Source organism: Lemur catta, chromosome 1 (genome assembly GCF_020740605.2).
Source record: "Lemur catta isolate mLemCat1 chromosome 1, mLemCat1.pri, whole genome shotgun sequence".
In the NCBI taxonomy this organism is placed as follows: Eukaryota; Metazoa; Chordata; class Mammalia; order Primates; family Lemuridae; genus Lemur; species Lemur catta.
Window position 1 is genome coordinate 282,484,038 of NC_059128.1, and position 22,156 is coordinate 282,506,193.

Consider the following 22,156-nt stretch of genomic DNA (forward strand, 5'->3'; position numbering starts at 1 on the left):
CATCAGGAGGCAGCCCCGGGTGGGGGGACGGGGATGGCGTTGTTATAAAGCCGGACTCCTGACCTTTTCTGTGTCGTGGATGCTGCTCAGATTTATGTTTTAAAATAACATGTAGGATCCTAAGGTACATCGATGATGCTAAAATACATTGATCAGAATTTAGAAAGCGAAGCTAGATGTAATAGCATCTGAGCCGCTCCATGAGCACATTGCATTGCACGGCCGGGCATGGGGTCTCGCGACCACCTCATGGGCAAGAGCGTCGTTTCCAGGCGGCAGCAACACCTGAGGTGCGATGTGAGCATTTCCGCGACTTCGGCTTCTGCGACCGCCAACACTACTGTGGGTTGCTGTTTACATTCAAAAATAGGAGAAAATTCAAACTTCATTTAGAGGTCAGTAAAAATAAGATGTAATTTTTTTCTCCTGATTTTTTTTTCCTTCAAGTAAAGATCATCTGCAGAGATTCCGGCAAGGTCGGGGCAGGGGGAGCCCTGAGAGGACCCAGGGCCTGAAGCCGAGTGTCGGGGACAGGGCAGGCGCAGCCCCAGCAAAAGCACGGGAGGCTGGAACTCGGGTGGTGGGACGGAAGTGAGGAGGCTCCTGAGACCCTTTAGCGCCCTCCCCACTGTCCCAGTGGGGACCCAGGACCCAGATGACCAGCTGGGGACCCGGACTCCCAGTCCCATACTAGCCGGGAGCCAGCCCACTGGGGTGGACCCCTGGGCGAATGATCCCAGGACGCCCAGAGCAGTGGACCAGCCAGCAGGTATTTCTGACAAATAAACGTTCTCAGCCAAAGCCCCTCCCACCCCCGCCCACCCGCATGCACAGCCCCCCCCCCCCCGTCCCCCCCCTCTCCAGTCCCCCCGCAGGGGCAGGGCACAGGGAGCACAGCTCCGGGCCACACATGCTGAGGACGCCCAGAGCCACTCCATCCTGGGAACATTATCACCTGGCTTCAGAAAACCACTTCTCCCTGGAGGTGTGCGCCACGGCTTCAGGGCTCTGGCACTTGTCATCCGGGCTCCCACATAAAAGAAAGTGCCCCAGGCAAGCTGGGGCCAGCCTGGTGCCCCCACCCCTGGAGTCTCTGCCCTGTGTCGCTGGGTCCTCACACCCACCAACCCCGCTGATGCTGCCCGTAACACCACGTCCCCTACACAGCATCCCACACTCCCACCACACACAGGGGGACACCGGGTCTGGGGGGGCACCCTTCAGTGCAGGGATGAGCCCTGAGCCCCCACAGCAATTGTCCCTCCCCCTAGCCCAGCAGGTCCCCAGACTCCAGGCTGCAGATCTACCCGCACCCCCACCCTGGCTTGTCTGAGCACAGGCTCCTGCCTGTCTGGTCTTGCTGGGAAACAGATAATGAGGCTTACCTCACAAGGAAGGTGTGGATTAATGACTTGCTGTTGCCAAGCGCTCGTGTGGGTCTGCCGAGCCAGCGAGGAGGGCCAGCTGCCTGGGGATCGGCCTGGCACGTGGGACAGTGGCCCCCAGACACTGCGGGCCCGGCAGGAGCCAACGCCCTGGGCGCTCCCCACCCCGCGTCCACTGCAGCTTCCAGCCCCGATAGTGCTCGGGGAGTTGGCTCTGACTTTGGGGCCTGCCTCGGAGGGCAGGAGGCAGGGGAAGATGCCCTTTGAGGACAAGGGAGCCCTCCATGGGGGCTCTGGCCTGTCGTTAATGAAAACCACACTCGAGTGGCAGGACGGGGACCCCCAGGACTGCAGAGACTGATGAGACCCCACACTGGCTCTCGCAGGCCCCTCAGCTGCTTCTCAAATGGAAGGAAAATAGTTCCTGTGGAAGAGAAGGAGGTCGCCTGGACGCCCTCCCCTCAGCCTGCCCGCCAAGCGCCAAGCGTGAACACAGCTCCTCCCCGCAGGAGTGTCCTGGGGCTGCAGTGACAATGGCCCCAGACTGGGGGCTTCAGCCACAGATACCTATTTTCCCACACCCTGGGGGCTGAAAGTCCAAGACCAGGGTGCGGAGGGTCTGGTTCCCCTGGGGCCTCCCCCCTTGCCTTGCAGACAGCGTGTCCTCCCTGTGTGTCTGTGTCCTCAGCTCCTCTTTGTTCAAGGACACCAGTGTGATCGGGTTACGGCTGCCCTAACAGCCTCATTTTACCCTAATCGCCTCTGTGAAGGCCCATGTCCAAATGCAGTGACAGTCTCAGGTGCTGGGGGCAAGGCTGCAGCATATGGATTTGGGGGGGGCAGGGGGGCTCAATTCAGTCCATAGCAGCTCCCAGCATCGCTCCACACTTCCTCCTTCCCCCTGGGGAGAGGCCCCTCTGCAGCCTCAGCAACACCGGCAAGTCCTGCTGGGCCGGAAGCTGGAAGCCGGATGCCCGTGTCCAGAGTGGAACCGGGCAGGACACTTGCCCCCAGGGCCCTCTGCTGTGGCTCTGACACGCCTCTGTCCATCCTGGGAATGTTTGCTCAGCACATGCCATGCGCCAGCCCTGTGCCGGGTGCTGGGCCCCAGCAGGGAAGGACCCGCGCCCTCCGTTCCCAGCTCTCCCGATTGGCCCGTGAATTCTGGGAGTTGCCTGTTATATTAATACCTCCCAGAGCCCCCCACCTACAGTCGGCGTGTGGGGTGTGTCCAGCCGACTCCTGTGGGCTGGTGGTCAGTGCAGGAGGCTGGTGAGCCCCCAGCACCAAGAAGAGGCGAGTCATTAAGGCTGGGGAGTGGGCTGGGTGCAGCCATCAGCCGCGGCAGGGAACACAGCTCGTGTCGTGTGCTAGGGCCCAGGTCCCCAGCCATGACGCCTGCGCTTCTCCACCCAGGTGCACGGCAGCCGCTGGGAACTGCTGGAAGCCAGAGGAAGCTCCGCACCTCTTCCCTGGTATAAAGTTCGTGAGCAAGTTGGAGAAAGAGAGAACTGATTACCGCGTGGCAAGGAGAATGTACATGTTAAGTGTGAACGTGGCAGGGGAGCAGAGAAAGAGCCTTCCTCTTGCCCCTGGGGATGCGGGGTGGGCTGGTTCGCTCATGAGACCAGAGGGATTCAGTGATTCCTCTGCACCAGGACCACGCTGAAAGGCCGTGCAGGGAGCGAGGCAGAGAGAGCTGCCCTGCAGTGGGGCCAGGAAACCCCAGGCTAGAGTATGATCCTGCCCAGGGAATCGGATTTGGGTGCCATTTTTCTCTGTTTGTCTTTCCTTTTCTTCTTCGATGAAGCCAAGGATAAAATTGACCTTCAAATGAAAACAGAAGGCCCAGTTCCTTCGGGGTAATGTGTGTGTGTGTGTGCGTGTGTGTGTGTGTGTGTGTGTGTGTACAAAGAAACCAGCATTCGTCACGGGGGACAAGGCAGGACTCGAATGTCTGTCCGAGGCAGCCATGGAGAATTCAAAGGCGTGGAGCCTCCTGCTGCCATGGGCCGTGTGTGCGCATGGTGGGCCACAAGTCAGTGACACGTCCCAGTGACGCGCAGGAAACAGAGGCTCTGGGTGCAGTTCTGTCCTGACTCTCCGCAGATGGGTCATTCTCTCCACCTGCTTCTCAAGACCATCTTTCCTTTGAAGGTGGAAAGTTATCAAATCAACCCCCCTCAAACTAGGGGAAACCGGGAGAAAGTGGGCCAGGTGTGTGGAGCAGAGACACCCGTGCGCCCATCAAAGAAACAGCAAGGCCAGAACAATCCTGGTTCCAGCCCCAAAGCATCCCCGGCCAGCCCGGGGCCGCCAGCCTGCCCTGCTGGCCCAGGGTTCTGCTGGAGGGTCCGCCTCACCACGCTGAGCCCTCCTACCCGGGTCCCTGCCACAGGGGTGACTGTTTTATCGTAATGACAGCTTGGGTTTACAGAGCGCCCATCTCCGGGAGATGCTCAGTTCTCATGCCAGATCCTTTCGAGGTTTGGAGAAGAGGCAGGGAGGGATTAATTGGCTATTAGCACTGAGGAAACTGAGGCATGGGCAGGTTTAAAGACTTGCCCTGGGCGTGAAGAGGCTACAGCCACAGAACGGAGCTCAGATTTGGGGTTCTGCGTGCTGTACAGTGGTCCCTGGGGTGACTGTAAGAAGGAGGCTTCTGAAGAAGGACGGGGACAGCTGGGCACAAGGAGGCTGGTGGCAGCCACAGAGCACCTAAGAAAACACCTCCGCAGTGGGGATGGAACCCCATTTCCACGGCCAGCCCAGGGGGTCCAGGCCCCCCTGCCAGGAGTGAGGTCACACAGGCAGGGTTGTGGCCAGTCCCCGCGTGTTCTGTTGTCTTCTCTCTGATCGGGGCCTGGCAGTGCCTGATTATATGTTCTGAAAGGCGGCCGACAGCACCAGGGTATTTAACAAACTGGAGAACGAGAGCGCGTGCACAACCTTGGGCTCACAAAGACAAACGAGGATGGCAGTAAAATCGTCAACGAGCCCCTGGCAGGAAACCCTGTCTCTGCAGCAGAGCCAGTCATCCAAGCTTCCTGCGGCTGCTGTCTAGAGGACGTGAGCGGCCACCGCGGAGCCCGAGCTGGAGAGGAAACGGCTCGCCCAGGGCCGGGTGTCCCCCAAGGCAGGCAGAGCGCTGGGCGACGGGGCCCCCCGTGGTGGAGAGACGCAGCTTCCAGCAAACAGACTCAGACCAGATAATCCAAAAAACAGGAATGTTGGTGCCAAGGACTCCAGGAGGGAATGACACTTGCAGAGCTCTCGGCCCCCTAACCCTGGCACAGAACCAGCCTTCCAGGAGGGCTCAGTTTACCCTAAGGCTTATGAGGACTCCCTGACACACGGAGAAACTGAGGCTGGGACAGAGTGGCTCCAACCACCCCACTTGTCTCTGTCTCTCTCTCAACCCAACACACACTACACACACACACATAAACATGCACACCACACACACTACACACACACCACATATACTGCACACACACCACACACACATCCCACACGCTCACACCACACATCACACACATGCCTTCTGGGCCTCAGTTTCCCAGCCGTCACGGCAGGGGGCTGGGCCCTGGCGGAAGCCATGCACACACGCCCACACCTGCTCTGAGCAGCCAGAGCTCCTGGAGGGGACATGGACAACGGGCTGGGCCAGCTCCGAGCAAAAAGCGAGGACACTCCCAGGAGAGGGCGGGAGGACAGGGGGCCAGCGGGAAGGGGCTTCATTGGCCAAAGACGGGACGAAGTAGCATCAGAGGAAGAAGAGACCCCCGACTACAGAGCACCGTGAGGCCAGAACCACCCCCTGCCAAAGCCCACCTCAATGGCCACCCACCGACGTGAGCAGAATGCTGACGTCTTACTCTAAAAATCAACAATTTAAAGGAAAAATGAAAAATATACCACATTTCTGTGCAAACTTGCCTTCGGAGTTAAAATATAGCCCTAGTTTCGATGGGTGAGTCCTTCCTCACAGGGAATTCCAGCTGACCAATGTTGAAGGAAAGACAGAATTAGAAAAGCCCAGTTTGCAAAGTAATCAAGACTCAGTGAGCCTGAGTGGGGGACGTCGCTGGGTGACGGCTGACGAGAGGGAGGCCTCACCGCGTGGTGCTCGGTGCTGACCTGGCATCTCCTCGGCGAGACCCCCGCCCTGGGCTCCGCCTCTGCCGCGGTCTCTCCCGCCAGCGAGCACGAGGCACATGCGTGAGCCACGTTCCCGCTTTGGCCTGGTAAGTCTGAAAGAGGACAGCAATGAACTGTTCCTCTTTTTTCTGTAGCTAAAACTTCTCTTGCAAGAACAACATGAAGAACTCCCGATGAAACAAAATGCTCCCAGACAACTGGCGAGGGGCAGGGAGCCCCTCTCAGTCTCCGTGCGTTTGGTGGGAGGAGCACTGTGGCCCAGGGGCTGCACCCACCAGCTGCGCTGTGGTCCCAGCCAGGACAAGAAAGACGCAGTAAGCTCAGAGGCCACCAGCGGGCAAGGTCAGTGGGAACAGCCAGAAATGACAGGCCGGGTGCTGGGAGATTTGTGCAGGACACGGAGGCTGAGCAGTGCCAAGGACACTGTACAGAGAGCCGTCCGACCACTGCACCACGATGGGTCTGTTATATTCTTTATGGTGTTGCTCTATGTATATGTCATCGTTTGGCAATGCAATCTCATATTTGTAATAAATGCTTTGGGCCATGATAAGCTAAAAAAATTAAATGAAAGTGCATGATAACTTTAAAAAGTAAGGTGTTGGATTTCTGTTTCTCAAAGAAGTTGATTCTGAATGTCTAACTTGCACACAATGTTTGTGGAAATTTATTATCCACTTTGAATGCAGTGATATCACCAGTCATGAGCAGAAGATACAGATGCACTAAAGAAACATCAGCATCTACCTCTAACGCTAGTGATTGTTTTAAGACTGCCAAGAGATCACGACTGAACCCGCGCGGCTGTGCTTGGCTGTTACTCTGTGAAGCGTGACGTTTCGTTTAGATCAAATATCGATTTTAATTAATTTCATTCCTTTTCAATTTCAAGTTTTCTTTTGCTTTTACAAGATGAAGTGATAGCTGTTATTATGTTACCTCCATGAGCAGAAGAATTTCACAAACTGCAAAATGATGCCAGTTTAATATGTGCGTTACCAGATGCTTGAAATGGAAAAGTCAATTAAATTAATTTAAAAAATGACTTAATTTTTATTCAAATCATTAAATAAAAGCAAAGCTTTCAACCATTCATTCTGCTGAAGATGTACCATTTGCTGTTTTCAATGTAAGATGTAAATTCAATTAAATATTCAGTATTGTTAATATCGTTTTGTGGTGATAATACAATAGAAATGTGGTGTCACCTGGCATCACGGAAAAAATGTGCTGTTATTAAATTAAGTAGGAGGCAGAAATATGGTTGGAACTGTTTGTAGTGAACAAATAATTCATAAGTGAGTCCTAACAAGCTGCAGTATGGCTCTAATTGAGATAAAAGTTGCAGATATCAAAACTTACAAATATTTTTTACATATATTGAACTCCAAAATTTCTGTAATGACTCTAATAGAGATGGCAAGAAATAATTAATCAGAGTGATAGGTGCTTTCTCCCTTTGCCGTCCATCACCAGGCAGATTTTAGAAATACATAGCCTTGGAAAATGGAGTTTGTAAATCCATCCAAATGACTTAGAATGGTACTAGATGTGTGTGTGAGTGTGTGTGTGTGTGTGTGTGTGTGTGTGTGTGTGTGTGTGAGAGATTAAGAGTCTTCTAGATTTGGGTTGCATTTTGTTCCAAATCAGTTGGAAATCTTTAATCAAACTATTCAACAAATAGATGACTAAAAAATTGTTTTGAAAGTTTTAGCAAATTACTGCATTATTTTTAAAAAGATGCAAACAGAAAGACTATTTAAATCTATTGCCGCAAAAGAAAGGGAGGAACCAAACAAATTGCATGACACCTGCCCAAATAGTGTAGGAGAATAACTTTGGAATTCTAAAATCGCTTCTTGGAGTATCTCAATTTGTGGAACCAATTTTTGATAGTGCTTGTACTTTAATTGTATATATGTATGTTATACATCAGAATGAAATATAATCAAAGAGGCCTATGATTTGGGGTACACAAATTTGACAAAACATTCAAAAGAATCATACATGAACAAAACCGTATTTGAGATATTTTGCCTTATAAAGACATTTACAAAAGAGAGATTCCCTGGGTAGAAGCTGGAACATAGAACCTGTGAAAATATCTGGGTGAAATATCAGCCTTTTCATTAGAAGAAAATTGAGACTGTCTTCCACGTAGCAGAACTGGTTCAGCTCTTACCTGCATCGGCTGCTCCCGTGGCTGATAACCTCAGGGTCTGCAGAGAAGACTGCAAATTCAAATTTATTCACCACAAAATGTCTTCTTAAAGAAGATTCCAGGCAATTTTACGTAAGATTAAAAATAATACGACAATTCGGAAAATAATGCAATCTTCAAACAAGGCTAAAAACTGGTTAAAAATGTGAGTATGTATCAAGAATAATTAGTCAGCTGTAGGTGCCTTTTAATACCCAGATAATCAAGACAAAGAAGGTATTTTTTGCCTTAACGTAAACAAAAGTTATTTTCACTTTTTAGAGTGCATTTAATTTTTTCTCTGTAAATGCAATTTTCACTCTATTTGATATGAAAATTACATACCCCCATAGTATTTTCCCCTTGTCCTTACGTGCCAAGATATTTTTTTTTTTTTTTTTTTTTTTTTTTTTTTTTTTTTTTTTGAGACAGAGTCTCACTTTGTTGCCCGGGCTAGAGTGAGTGCCGTGGCGTCAGCCTAGCTCACAGCAGCCTCAAACTCCTGGGCTTAAGCGATCCTACTGCCTCAGCCTCCCGAGTAGCTGGGACTACAGGCATGAGCCACCATGCCCGGCTAATTTTTTTGTATATATATTTTTAGTTGGCCAGATAATCTCTTTCTATTTTTAGTAGAGACGGGGTCTCACTCTTGCTCAGGCTGGTCTCGAACTCCTGACCTCGAGCGATCCACCCGCCTCGGCCTCCCAGAGCTAGGATTACAGGCGTGAGCCACCGCGCCCGGCCCAAGATATTTTTTAGTGCAATTTATTTTACCCAGCTTTACTGAGTTACAGTTTGTATCCAATAAAATCCACCCACTTTAAGTGTGCAGTTCGGTGAATTTGGCAACTGGTAACTGTCGTGTAGCCGCCACCACCACAATCAAGAAACAGAAATTTCCATCTCCCTAAAAGTTCTCTTTTGTCCCTCTTCTGAGCCCTGCCCCTAATTGCTATGCATCTTGAAAGCATTTTATTTTTTAAAAAGTTTTAAACAACTTTATTGAGGTATCATTGTCATATAATAATCTGTACATATTTAAAGTATACGATGTGACATGTTTTGACAGATGTACACATCCTGAAAGCATCACCACAGTCTAGATAGTGAACATATTCGTCCTTCTATGGTATGGACATGCCACAATTTGCTTACCCACCTCACCTGCTGATGGACGTTTGCACTGTTTTCATTTTGGGATATTACAAATAAAGCTGCTATGGATATTTATGCAAAAGTCTTGGCCAGGCGCGGTGGCTCACGTCTGTAATCCCAGCACTCTGGGAAGCCGAGGCAGGAAGATTGCTTGAGGTCAGGAGTTTGAGACCAGCCTGAGCAAGAGCGAGACTCCATCTCTACAACAAGTAGAAAAATTAGCTGGCGTGGTGGTAAACAACTGTAGTCCCAGCTACTCGGGAGGCTGAGGCAGGAGGATCACTGGAGCCCAGGAGTTTGAAGTTGCTGTGAGCTATGATGATGCCACTACACTCTAGCTGAGACAACAGAGCAACACTCTGTCCAAAAATAAAACAAAAAAACAAAAAAAGTCTTCACTTGGGCACATGCTTTCATCTCTCTTGGATAAATACCTAGGAGTTGAAAAACAGAGTCATGTGGTGGTTTTATGTTTAGTTTGCAAGAAACTGTCAGATGGTTTTCCAAAGTGGTTGTACCATTGACATTCCTAACACAGTGTAGCAGAGTTCCAGTTACCGCACACCTGGCCAACACTTGGTACGGCATCTGTCACGGCAGTCACCCTAACCTGGGTGTAGTTGTAGCGTTGTCATGACAACTGATGCTGTTGAACCTCTTTTTGTGTGTTTATTTACCATCCCTATACCTTCTTTGGTGAAGTATCTATTCAAATCATTTTCTCTTTTTAAAAAAAATTAGGTTCTTTGTTTTCTTACAATTGAGTTTTGAGACATCCTTATAGATTCTAGGTACAGTTGCTGATCAGCTGTGTGATTTGCAAGTATTTCTCCCAGTCCGTGTCTCGTCTTCTCATTGCCTTATCGATGTCTTTCAAAAAGCAGAAGGCCTTCTTCATTTTGATGAAGTCCAATTTGCTAGTTTTCTTCTCGTACATGTCACGCTTCTGATGTTATATCTAAGAAATCTTTGCCAAACCCCAAATCGCTAAGAATTCCTCAAATATCTTCTAGCTTTTGTATGGTTTTAGGTTTTGCATTTAGGCGCATGACCCATTTTGAGTTAATTTTGTATATTTTCAAGTAATGTACACACGTTGCTCTTTGTGGGTTCTCTATGCTGTCGCTATTTGTCTATCTTGTCTGTCTTTTTGGCCCTAAATGCTGCACTGTCTTTATTATTGTAGCTTTATTATAGGCCTGAGCCGGGGAGCATAGGTCCTCCCATGGTTCTTGTTTTGATTATTCTGGGTCCTTTGCATTTTTGTATGAATTTTAGTTTCAGCTTGTCAGTTTCTACCCCCAAAAAAAATCCTACTGAGATTTTGATTCCATTGAATGCATAGGCCAATTTGAATCAATTTAAATAACATTTTTTGTAGGTTTGTAAATATAAAATTAAACTGTCAATGTATATTTAAAAATATGTGATTTTAATTCTTTTTACACCACTCCCTTTAATTCTTGAAAAATAGTCCTGATTTGGACATTAAATTTAACGGCCACTGGCTCTGAGTTTGAGGTGACCATGGAAGGACCAAGCTGTTGCTTCCTCAACCCACGGATCAAATGTAGCGTGAGGAAAATTGAGACAGTGAGATATTCGGTGTCCTTCACGTGACACAGCATGAAACAGACACTACCACCTGTGAGATATTGCCAGAAACTGCCACCTGTGAGATATTGCCAGAAACTTGAACCTGAATTTAATTAGGTGTCTAGAGCTAAATCCTATTCACAGGAACGTGAGGGCAAGAGGAATAGGTTAAATGACATAGCAAGCAGGGAGACAGACAGTTCCAGAATGTAGAGTATTTCACGGGGCGGTCCCCCCCACCCCGTTCCTTCAAGTCAAGGGCATTTTTGTTTGTTTTAAGGGAGGAAAGAGATTCTAGATTTCAAGACTTAAGAGACCTTACAACCGAATGTACTGAGTCTTCCTCTCCATGGAAACTGAGAGCTGGGGCCAGAGTCCCACAGAGGCAGAGCGCTGGGCGACTTCCAGCCGGACGATCCCGGAAGGCTTGCTGGGAGGCTGCACACTGGGCGTCAGTGGGTGGAAGGGCTGAAAGGTGAAGTTCACCTTCGGGGCGTCCCGGCCCTAGGAAAGAGTTCCTGGGAGAGAGGGGTCCGCAAACACATGCAGCGACTCTGACTTGGGACGGTCTGAACGCCTGCATAGGGAGACTTGGTTCTTCCATAGCCAGATGGGGAAAGCAGACAATGCGATGGTTAATGATTTCAAGTCCTGCACTCCAGGAGCGAGGCAGCGTGTGGGTCAGCAATTTGCCCAAGGCCTCAGGACCACGCTCCGCTCTGTCCCGTGTCCACATCATCAGCCAAGAGCACAGGCCTCCGGGGGGGCGGGGGCGGTCACCCCCAGAACCCAGAGCCTGGGGAGGGGTTGCTTTCCAGAAGAAGATGAGGATTCTCGTTTCCTGGTGGCAAAACAACCAATGTCTACCTTACCTTCTATAAAATGGGACAGCTCTCTACTTAAAATAACGATTTAAAAGTTTAAGCAATTACATTTTTTAAAAAATCTAGTACACACTAATAGCTCAGTAGCTCAGGAAATGGTAATTATTCTCCCTGCAAGATCTGACCAAGCGATGGAGGCCAGCTGAAACGGTCATTCTTTCTGGATCAAGGAATCTTCCGCTGTGAACATTCACTCTCCCACTTGCTAACCAACTGCGGGCGACCCATCCAGAAGCTATTTTATAATTTACCGTAATTAACACGCTGTGCAAACTCCACGCATTACACGTGCCCACGAAAGGGCAGACTCCACTGGAAAGGCAGTGAGGTGGCCAGAGGAGCTGGCCCTATGCCCTAGGATGGGCGCAGGCAGAGGGATCACCGGCTCCCGAAGGGTGAGTGCCAGGCCACAGTCCTGCTTTGGGGGCAGCTTTGGGGACTCGGGGTGGAGAATCCAGGCATCAAGCCCATGAGTGCCCGAAGCAACTACAGGAGGACAGGCACAGACAGGAGGGCCTTCCCCGCCCCACCCCCACCCCCGGAGGGCAGCCCTGGCCTCCCCTTGGGGGCTGAGGCGGCTGGCAAGGCTGCTGGGAGCAACAGCCAACCCCAGAGCCAGAAGCTCAGAGCAATTGTGTTTTGTCCCACCGGGATGCTGGGCTGTGTCTGTCAGTCTGCCACAGGGGCTTCCACACACCGTGTGTCACTGGATGGCACAGGTCCAAGTTCACACGTTCTTCAAAGGAGGATTCTGGACATAAAGAGATTTCTGGAGTCCCCCAGACCATGAGGGAGGAGCCACGAGTAGGGGCAGAGCAAAATCTCACATGTGTGGCCGCAGTGGCCCTCTGATCAGAAGTGGGGGGATTGCAGACAGGCACGTTACCCGTGTCGCGGCTGGCTCACCTCGCTTCTGCAGATTACCCCCCAGTGGCGTGGCAGAGATTAAAAAGCCTCGTCCTAATACAATTTGGGGACAGGAGTCTGGATGAGAGAGTTCTGGAGTAAGGGTGGTCAGATGTCCTGGCAGATACAAGGACGTTGATAAGTATGGATGTTGAGTATACGAGTGAACGAATGGATGGATGAGTGAGTGAGAGGGAAGGAAGGAAGGGGGAGGGGAGGAAGGAGGCCGGGCTGCCGGGAGAGATGACCCAGCCGGGGCTGGCTGAGCGCCTCTGTTCCAGGCACCGGGCTGAGCGTTGCCTTGGGGGACCAGCTCCTAAGCAACCGTGGGCTGTTGGAAGAGAGGAAAAACTTATACACGTAAGTACAGTACAAGGTAAAGGGCTATAGGTTTCCCAAGAGGAGTCAGAGACGGGGCTAGGGCATTTAGAAAGGAAAGCCCTGTGGTGTTTAGTAACAGCCAGCATCAGTGGCACATGAACGTGCTCCTGGGACCCTCCACCTGCCCTATCAGTTAAGGTGAACAGCTGTTCATCTGTTTCGGAAATGAGGAAACAGGTCACCAGCCTAGAGTCACACTGCATCTGTGTGGTGGCACCTTTGTCCCCCAGTCCCCCAGCCTCCATCCCTCCCGGCACGCTGAGCTCCGTGGCAGGGACCGGCAAACCCTGGCGGGAGAACCCGCTGCCTCTGCAGGGTGGATCCCTCGTGGTAGATCCTCGTGGAGGAAATTGATCTTGAAACGGGGCTTAAGGATGAGAAGAACTCTCACAGTGGCTGACAGCTGCCCCGAAGCTTTGAAGACACTGAAGTCTAGCAGAAATCACAGACGAGCACCCCTCTGAGGAGCACCGAACGCGTGATATGGACGCGCTCCTCATCGGCCTCCCCTCAGCCCCGGCGCTTTTGCAGTTTATGCCTTTTTCCTTTTCCTACTTTCCTCCACGCTGGCAGGTGGTCAGCGGGAGGCAGCCGGCCCTGCTTCCAGATGGAGAATTCCAGCAGCCTGAGCCGTAAATGAGACAGGGCTCCGCTAAGCTGGTATCCAGGGCAACAGAAGGTAATTGAACGCTGGCCAAGTGCTCGGCTCGGTTGGAATGTGCAGGAATAAAAACACATCAGAAAAACAAAGTCAGATCCCTGCCAATCACTGTCACTCTCGGGATGCACCGGGCTGCAAGTAACAGAACAGCCCGTGGACGGTGCCTTAGACAAGTGGGGACTGTCTTCCTCCCAGCCCGAGAAGGCTGGAGCTGTGTCCCTGCAGGAGCTTCCACGGGTCCTACAGTCAGAGCCAGCATTTCCACCGTTCTTGGCCCTTTTCTCAACGTCACAGAGCGGCTGTGCGAAGATGCAGCTAGCCACCTCCGTCCGCCTGAGTTGCTGAGCATTTAGCTTTCCATCCTCCCAGGCAGCGCCAGCAGGGAGACGAATGTGCCACCCGACCGCCACTCTGAGCACCCAGGGGGCCAGGCACACGGCTTCTGTAAGACGAGCGTGGTCCGAGCCCGCCCAGGCCACTGGGAGAGCCGGCACTTTCCTGCGTTCCTGCCTCCCCGCCTGCAGCATCACTCACACTCGTGCCTGTTGAAACCTGCCCTGCTGTGAGCACTGCGTGTTTGCTTCCTGCCTGGGTGTCTGCCAGCCGGAATTATTTATGAGCCTAATGCACACACCCGTGGAGCTCTGACAAAGGCCACTGAAGGGAACAGCCTGTCTGTAACCCCAAAGCTTAGCATGGGGTGAAAAGGCCTTTGACAAGGGCCTGAGGCTCCCTGGGGCTGGGGGGAAGGGAGGAGAGCAGGAAGGACTGCAAGGCCGCTTCCCGGGGCAGCCAGAGGTGGCCAGAACAAACCCACTCCTGCCCCCACCATTCTCCAGGTGCCTCGGGCAGACTGCAGTGACTGGGGCTGAGGCCACGTCCCTCGGGGTCCCCAGCACACAGCCCAGCCCCAGGGTGTAGGAACAAGGGACTCTGGAGGCAGGCAGACCTGGCAGGGTTTATGACCTGGTGATTCCTGGTGGGGACAAGGATCTTAACCGCTCTGTGCCTCAGTTTCCCCACCTGACCAGTGGGCTTGCTGTGAGGCTTCAGTGCAGCAATCCTGTGCAGTAGGTGGCTTGCAAAAATGGCCCCTCCCTGAGCCCACACCCCTTTGCAATGTGACTTTACAGGACTCTCACCAAAAGGTGGAGTCTGCTCCACACCCTGGAATCTGGGTGGGCCTGTGACCTGCGGTGGCCAATAGAATGTCCTGCAAGTGACGCCATGCCCTTCCGAGCCTCCCAGCTTCTGCTGGTGGGAAAGCGAAGGCTGGCCCAGAGGAGTTATGTAATGGCCGCTGGCGAGTGCAGAGGCCAGAGGGCTCTGCCTGCCCGACTGTCCCAGGCCAAAGGCCAACTCTGCGCTTCCCGCATAGCAGTGTCCCCCGGGAGGGAAGTGGGCTCTTCAGAGATGTGCAGGGATGACGTCACGTTCCTGTCTGCCAGGGCAGGGTGGTCTGTCGGGGACTGAATTCTGGGTTAGGGGAGCGCCCTGTACCCACAGGTGACCTTGGGTTACTAAGTGGGGCCAGTGGCACCTTCCCGTGTGTCCCTTCAAGTTTGCCGGAATAGCCCAAACTTAAGCAGCGCCCCAGGGATCCCCCTTTTCCTCCCATGGAAAGAGGCGTGGGCTTGGGACTGCTGGAGTGTCTAGGGCTGTTTGCTTGTTTGTTTTTAATTTACTTTTGCTCCATGCCTTTCACAAAAGGTGCTGTCTTGGAGTCTCTTTGTAGCTGGTGGTCTGCATGTTCCTTTCGGTCCCCCGTAACCACGTCTCAGTGGGCGAGGGGAGGAAGGGAATGGGCTGGAAGTTTCACACGTGATGGTGGAGTGGGTATCTGGCTCTCTGTCAGGAGGATGCAGCCGCCTTCCAGCCTTGAGCTTGTGCATCAGGGTTTGGGGCCAGCAGACAGTTGTGTTTAGTTCCTAAAATCAGCCAGCAGACAACATACTGATGCAAACACAAAAGGTCTACGAAGCTGCCATTGCTAATCTCCTGCTTGTCTTGTGGAAGACGGAGCTGGGATAAAACATAAGCAGGAGTGTTCACAGGCCTGCTCAGCGAGCCCTGAGATCCCAGCTGGAGGCACCGACGTCTGTCCCACTGGACTTAGGCTCCGTTAGCCAGAGGCTCCCGAGGGTCTTGGTTCGCAGATACTTAGCGCTCTCTTGGCCCTGGATTCAGCAGCCTGCCCGTGCTTCTGGGCTGCAGAGTTCCTTTCAGGCCTCTAGTATTTGGCAGAGAACATTCCACAACTGCCCAGAGACAAAAGATACTTTTGCTCGAGGTCTCTGGCTCCTAGAAGGTAGGAGGTGTTCTGCCTTTGGTTTTTAGCACAGTCATGTGTCTTAAGCACTTTCTTGTGCAATGGCTAATCCAGTAAGTAGGTGCTCAGCCAAGGTGGTAATTAATTGAAGAAGCCCCTGGGCCAGAGTCAGAATCCCCAGGAGGGCTCCTTAAAGCACAGAGTGCTGAGCCCTGCCCAGACCCCGTAGGTCCGGAGGGGCCCTGGGATTCCCATTCCTCACAAAGTCCGGGCACTGCTGCTGCTGCTGCCAGGGACCCCACTTTGAGAACCACGGGCTTAGCAGACAAAGCCTGTCTCCAGTGCCAGATGGCTTGGCTCTGCAGGGCGCCTCTGCTGCTGCTCCACCTCCCTCTGCCTCAGTTTCCTCATTGGTAAAACTGAGAGAGTTACAACACCCAAGCCACATGGTAAATGCCACATAAACACTACCTTAAATGCAAAGAAACACACAGGAGAGAGAACAGAAGTGAACTCCCATCACCTTCGGTTTCCTCCCTGCCCTTCTGCCTCCCCACCTCTGCACTGAGCTAGAGTGAGGGGGATGGGAGCCCCGGCCCCCCCGGCCTAGGACCCCAGGGAGGGCAGCCAGCCCTGACTCCACAAGGTAAGCAGGTCTGAAGGTCAGATTTAGACTCCCAGTCCAGGGCTCCCATAGCCTGGACCGACAGAACCAGAAGAGCCGGTTCCTCTGGGTGCAGAACAGCACATGCTGGAGCCGAAAGGAAGGGAAGAATACTGCAGGCATTTCCGGCATGCCCAGGGCCGCTGGGAGAAGACTCCATGGTGGTCAGTTCATCTGTTTCCAGAAGGGTCTAGAATCCCACACCTGTACCCTCCCCACTGTCACGGCTTGTGCACAGGACAGCCTGGGACACCAGCCACCAGGGGCTCCTGAACAAGCCAGGGCCTTCCGGAAGTCTCTGCTCCCAGCCTGAGGGTCCAGGGCAAGGCTGGGCACCAACCCCTCCAAGAGACACCTGCAGCCACTCCGCTGACGTGTGACTTCCCTGAAGAATCGGGGCCTTTCCTCAAGTTCTTCTATCCGTACCACAGCCGGGGAGTGAGAACCCCCCGGTGCACCCCTCCCCCCACAGGCTCCTTCTCTCACAGCCTCAGCAGAGCAGCTGGAGACCCCCAGATCTGGGTCGGATCCCACAGCACCCCCCTGGCATTGCTCATCACTCCCAGGACGGCCTTGGGCTCCTTGTAAGCTGGCTCGGGCCCTCGTGACTCCTGCCACACTGCTGTCCCCTGGCCTCCCACCACTGGGCTAGCAGGCGTCACACCTGCGACCTTCACACCTGCTGAGCCCTCGTCCAAGAGGGCCCTTGTGCACCTAGGCTGCCCGGTGAGCCCCCGGCACCAGCCTCCCAGGGAAATGTCTTCTGGCGACTCGGCCGCACTCTTCTCTGGCCACCACGGTGTGCTGGGTCTGCAGCCCTTCACAGAACGGCGCCCCTCTCACAGTTTAGAAATCGCCTGTTTGCATGTCTGGGTCCCTCGTCAGACTCTGAGCTCCTTGGAGCCGGCTGGTCCCTCCACGATGAACCTTCTATTCCCCACTCGAGCAGGCCCGGAAACTGCAGCCCCTGCGATTTGGGCAACTCGCCCGCACAGCACGCCAGGGCGTGGGCTCTGGGCCCCAACTCCCTGGGCCCAAGCTCCCGCCAGCTTCTCCACGGAGCTGGGGCGGGTCACTTCACCTCTCGGTGCCTCTGGTTCCTCATCTGCAGAATGGGCAAAACCTCAGACTCAGAAGATCCAGAGGTGCCCGTTGCAGGCCTCACACCCGCACAGCACGAGCACCCCCAGACAATCTGCTTACCCAGAGTGACCCCTACATCGCCCTCCCCTCTAGCCAGGCAGGGCATCAGCAGGAAGCGGTGCACCTGCACTTGGGGAGCGAGAAGCCAGGGGTGGCCGGGCCACCCGTTTCCAGAACAGCTGTCACACGAATGGCCCCACTGCCCAGCCAGCACTCTCTGCACCTGTTCTGAGACCGTCCTGCCTCCTGCCTTCTCACCTGGAGGCCCCGAGAGCTGCTTTCTCCTGCTGGAATGTTCTCTGGGTATGCCATCACCTCCAGACAGGCACCTCCAGCCTCCCAAGAGGCGGAGCCGTCCAGCTCGTGTGAGGGGCCTGACCTCTGCCTGGACACGTGTGGGTTTGTAGTTTGACCTCAGGGTGACTTTATTCTCCATTTTTGTTCTCAGTGGCCAGGGGTGGGAAAGAGGTCCCCTCCTTGTCACCTTCTTGCCCCCTGTGCTGTGTCAGAAGGAGTCCAATATTTGTTGGTATATTAAATTTACAAAAACCGGGTCCCCTGGAGACAGGCAGTTAACACCTGGCTGCTCACCTGAGTTCTCAGATAGCGCCCCACGTCCACCAGAGGATGTGACCGTGTCAACTTCACTCCTTTCCTTAAGGCTCCAGAACTAGACTTGGGGGCTAACATCAAACAGTCCACAGACACACGCGCCCCACAAACATACACACAGATACATGTGCACACACATCCACACACACACATACACCTGTGCATACCCACCTGCACGCACCCCCCCACACACACATGTCGCAGGCCCAAACAACACGCACACCAGGTTTTTATCATTTTTGCTCTGGGTTTTCACAGAATGTAGATGATTTTAGGCTGAAAAAAATCAGATTGAAGGTAACTTGCTGGTCTGTGAGTGTGTGGGGACGGGCACAAGTGCACAGAAGCCCACAGGGAATGAGGACGGGAGAGGTGAGGGACTCCACCTCTGACTGAGGGCGAGAGAGAACGATCCTCGGCTGCGGCAGTGGCCCCTGCAGGCTGCGTGTGCGCCCTCAGCCCGACACGCAGGACCCCATGCACACTGCGATCGCTGCGGGCCGGCGTGAGCCCTCCCCGGCAGCCGGTTCTGGCCCGAGTGTGCTCCCCCAGCGTGGAGGGAGAAAAGGCTGAGGAAGCCTCCTCCCCCAGGCTGGGCGGGGTCCCAGGCCGCTGTGTGGGGCAGGGGGGGCTGCAAGAGCAACATCCACCCGGGCGCTGACCCTGCACCAGCCAGAAAGGCCGCGAGAGCCCGTGTGTTGCTAGCCCTGTCGATGTGGGTTGGTTTCCTCATCCTTAGAGCTGGGGAAAGACCGGCTACTCGATAGGTCCCGTGGAGACGCGTCCTGACTTTACCTATGGTGCAAGCCAGTGCGCGGTGACCAGCAGCTGTCGTCAGTTTGCAAAGAGGGGAAAACAGGTCACCCAAAGGGGACGCAGGGAGCTCTGCGTAGAAAAAGAACCACTTTGTTTAGGAACAGGCGCCTTTGAAAAGGCCCCGCCACCCCCCCACCCGGATGTCAGCAGGTGGGAAGGGGGTTGTTTTGTCTCCTGCAGGGGGAGGCAGGTGACTTGCAGGAGGGCGGGGCGGCCGGGCCACTCGGATAGGACGTTCCTGGGCGGTGAGTCAGCCGGCGACGGGCAAACTGAGCCTGCGCTGGGCCTGGGCCGCGGCGTGTGAGTTTTCTTCTAACACAGCTGAGTACGAACGAGGAAAATAAAAATCTCCCCTCATGGATAACTACTGACAACACTGTAAAAAACAAAAGCATTTATTGGCAGAAAATCCAAACAGCATAGGAAGGTACAAAATGAGGAGAAAGCCTCTCCCAGCCCCACCCCCACCAGATGTCTACCCAGATGTTTTCTGTTCCTGAGACGCTGCCCGGGGGCAGGGAGGGGGAGCCCGACTTCCGCCCAGTGCCCCTGACCGTCCTGCACCGTGAGCGGCCTGCAGCTGCCGTAACCAAGGGCCACAAACGCAGTGGCTCACAACAGACATGTGCTCTCCCAAGGTTCTGGGGGCCCGAGGCCCTACATGAGCCCTCAGGGGTGAAAACCACAGTGCAGGCAGGGGTGGCTCCCTCCCCAGCCCTGTCCCAGCTTTTGGGGGCCACCCGCTGGCGCCGGGACTTGTGGCCACATCGCTCCAGTCTCCACTGCCATGGTGACATGGTCTCCTCTTTTGCAGTCACCTGTCCCTCTGCCTCCCTCACAGAAGGGCCCTGTGACTGCACTTAGGGCCCCCAGATAACTGCGGGTGACCTCCCATCTCAAGGTCCCTAACCCAGCCACGGCTGCAAAGTCCTCGTGCACCCCAGGCCACATCTGCAGGTCCCGGGATTAGGATGAGGCTCTTTGGCCGTTATCCGGCCGAGCACAGGGAGTGGGCCCGAGTCTGCAGGGCAGAGGGCTGGCTGTCACGGCCCAGCCAGCTGTGCATTCAGTTCTGACCCACTTTCTCCTTAGGAAGCCCTTGGCTTTACCTAAGCTAGCACCTGTCGCCCCTTGTCCAGTGCCTGCCACCCTGCTGGAACCCCTGCTTTTCCAGGCCTGGGGCCCCCTGTTCCCCCGTACTCACTGGACACTTCAGGCCCTTCTGGGAACTGGAGCAGCCCTGAGCCCAAGGCCTGCGGGGTCTCCCTGCTTCCAGCACAGTCCCCAACCCGCACATCCCCCAACCAGCACAGCCCCCAACCAGCACACCCCCAACCAGCACAGCCCCCAACCAGCACACCCCCAAACCCACACACCTCCCCAAACATGCGCACCCCCAAACTAGCATACCCTCAAACCCACACCTCTCCCCAAACTTGCACACACCCCCAAACCAGCACACCCCCAAACCCACACATCTCCCCAAACTTGCACATCCCCCCAAACCAGCACATGCCCCAAACCAGCACACCCCCCCAACTAGCACACCTCCCCAGCCAGCACACCCCCAAACCCACACATCTTCCCAAACCAGCACACCCCCAAACCAGCACACCTCCCCAACTTGCACACTGCCCAAACCAGCACACCCCCAAACCACGACTCCCCACTGGGCTGCCTCCTACTTTCCTCAGCCACCAGGGTGACCCCCCCACCTCTCGCCAGCTGCTCCTTGATCTTCCAGTGTCCTGCACCTGAGACACCCCCACACAGGCCTGGCTTCCAGGGCAACCTGAGACCCGTGCAGTCCAGACAGTGAGGTACGCAGTCCTGGGTGCACTGGTGTTCGGGCCGGGTGGCAGTGACGGGGATGAAGGCAAACTGGAGTGTGGCTCTCAGGACAGGAAAGCTGCGGTGGGGGGGCCTGACATGGGGTCCAGCCTCTCCCCCCATGAAGATAGGGGATGTTCATAACGAGGTGCCCTCCGTACGGCCGTGGCCATCAGCCAGCCAGCACCGGGGACAGCTGTGACAGGTGCCCTGCGAGTGCAGAGCAGGGACTGGGGGTGACGTCTGGCTCCCGCCTCCTGCTCTGCAAGCAGCAGCTGGCAGGTGGGCCGTGTGGTGTGGACTTTAAAGTGCCCACTGGTGCGCAGCTACTTGCCCTGCAGCCAAGCACCTCGCCTGCCCAGCAGCCAGGACTGTCCCGAAGGGGAAGGAAGGGACGAGTCTGATGCTATCAGCACGAGTGGATCATGGAGGCGTGAGTCCTCGTGCAGGCACGTCATCTCAGGGGCCAAACCTCGTACCCGTTCTCGGGACAACATTGGGGTTTTTCTCTTCCAAAGCGGCAGACCCCTTTGTTAGACGTTCCTAGTGCCTAACGAGTGCCTGATACAGGGAGAAAGGAGGAAGGGAGGCAGGAAGGGAGGGAGGAAAACAGCATTCTAAGTTTCAAGGAACCTGCAACTGATTCCTCCTCAAATCCTCGTGTCGAAACCTCAGCCCTGATGCGCTGATATTAGGCGGTGAGGCCTTTGGGAGGCTCGGAGGGGTGAGGGAGGAGCCCTTGGGAATGAGATTAGTGCCCTATTAGCGGAGTCCTCCCTTCCATCCTGTGAGGACACAGGGACAAGGTGCCTCTACGAACCAGGAAGCCCTCATGGGACACTGATCTGCCGGCGCCTGGATCTTGGACTTCCAGACACCAGAATGTGAGGAATGAATGCCTGTTGTTTATAAGCCCCCGTCCATGGTATTCCGTTACAGCAGCCTGAACAGACAGAGACAGCCACAAAGGACATGGTACATTTTAAAGATGAGATTGGAATTGAGCATGGCCACAGGCTTGAGTCACCAATTTGGGCTTCATACCTGGCCGGCCAAGTCCTGTGTCTGCCTCCACGCAGGGTGCTCGCTCCCTGTCCGCTCACTGGAGTTGGATGCCCCCCTCCCAGCGTCTGCACAAGCCGGGGTCTCAGGGATGCCTCTCACTGACACACAGCCAAAGCCTCTTGGCTTCCTCGGGAATCGAATGCTGGGTCCACTGAGGCCCGGCAGCTCCCCAAGCCTGACCGGAGCCCCCAGGAAACCTCGTTCAGTGCGTGGGTTTAGGTAGTCGCTGCCCCAGCATGAACCTGGGGGGTGTCTGTTATGTTTGAGACGGGTGTCAAAAGCCATGGTGCCATATTGGCTGAGAACACGACTCCTGGAACCAGAAGGCCTGGTGCAAATTCTGCCTGGATCATGTGTCCTTGGGCAACTTTCTTAACTGTGTGAATCTCAGTTTCCTCATCTGCAAAATGGGGGTAAGAGAAGCTACT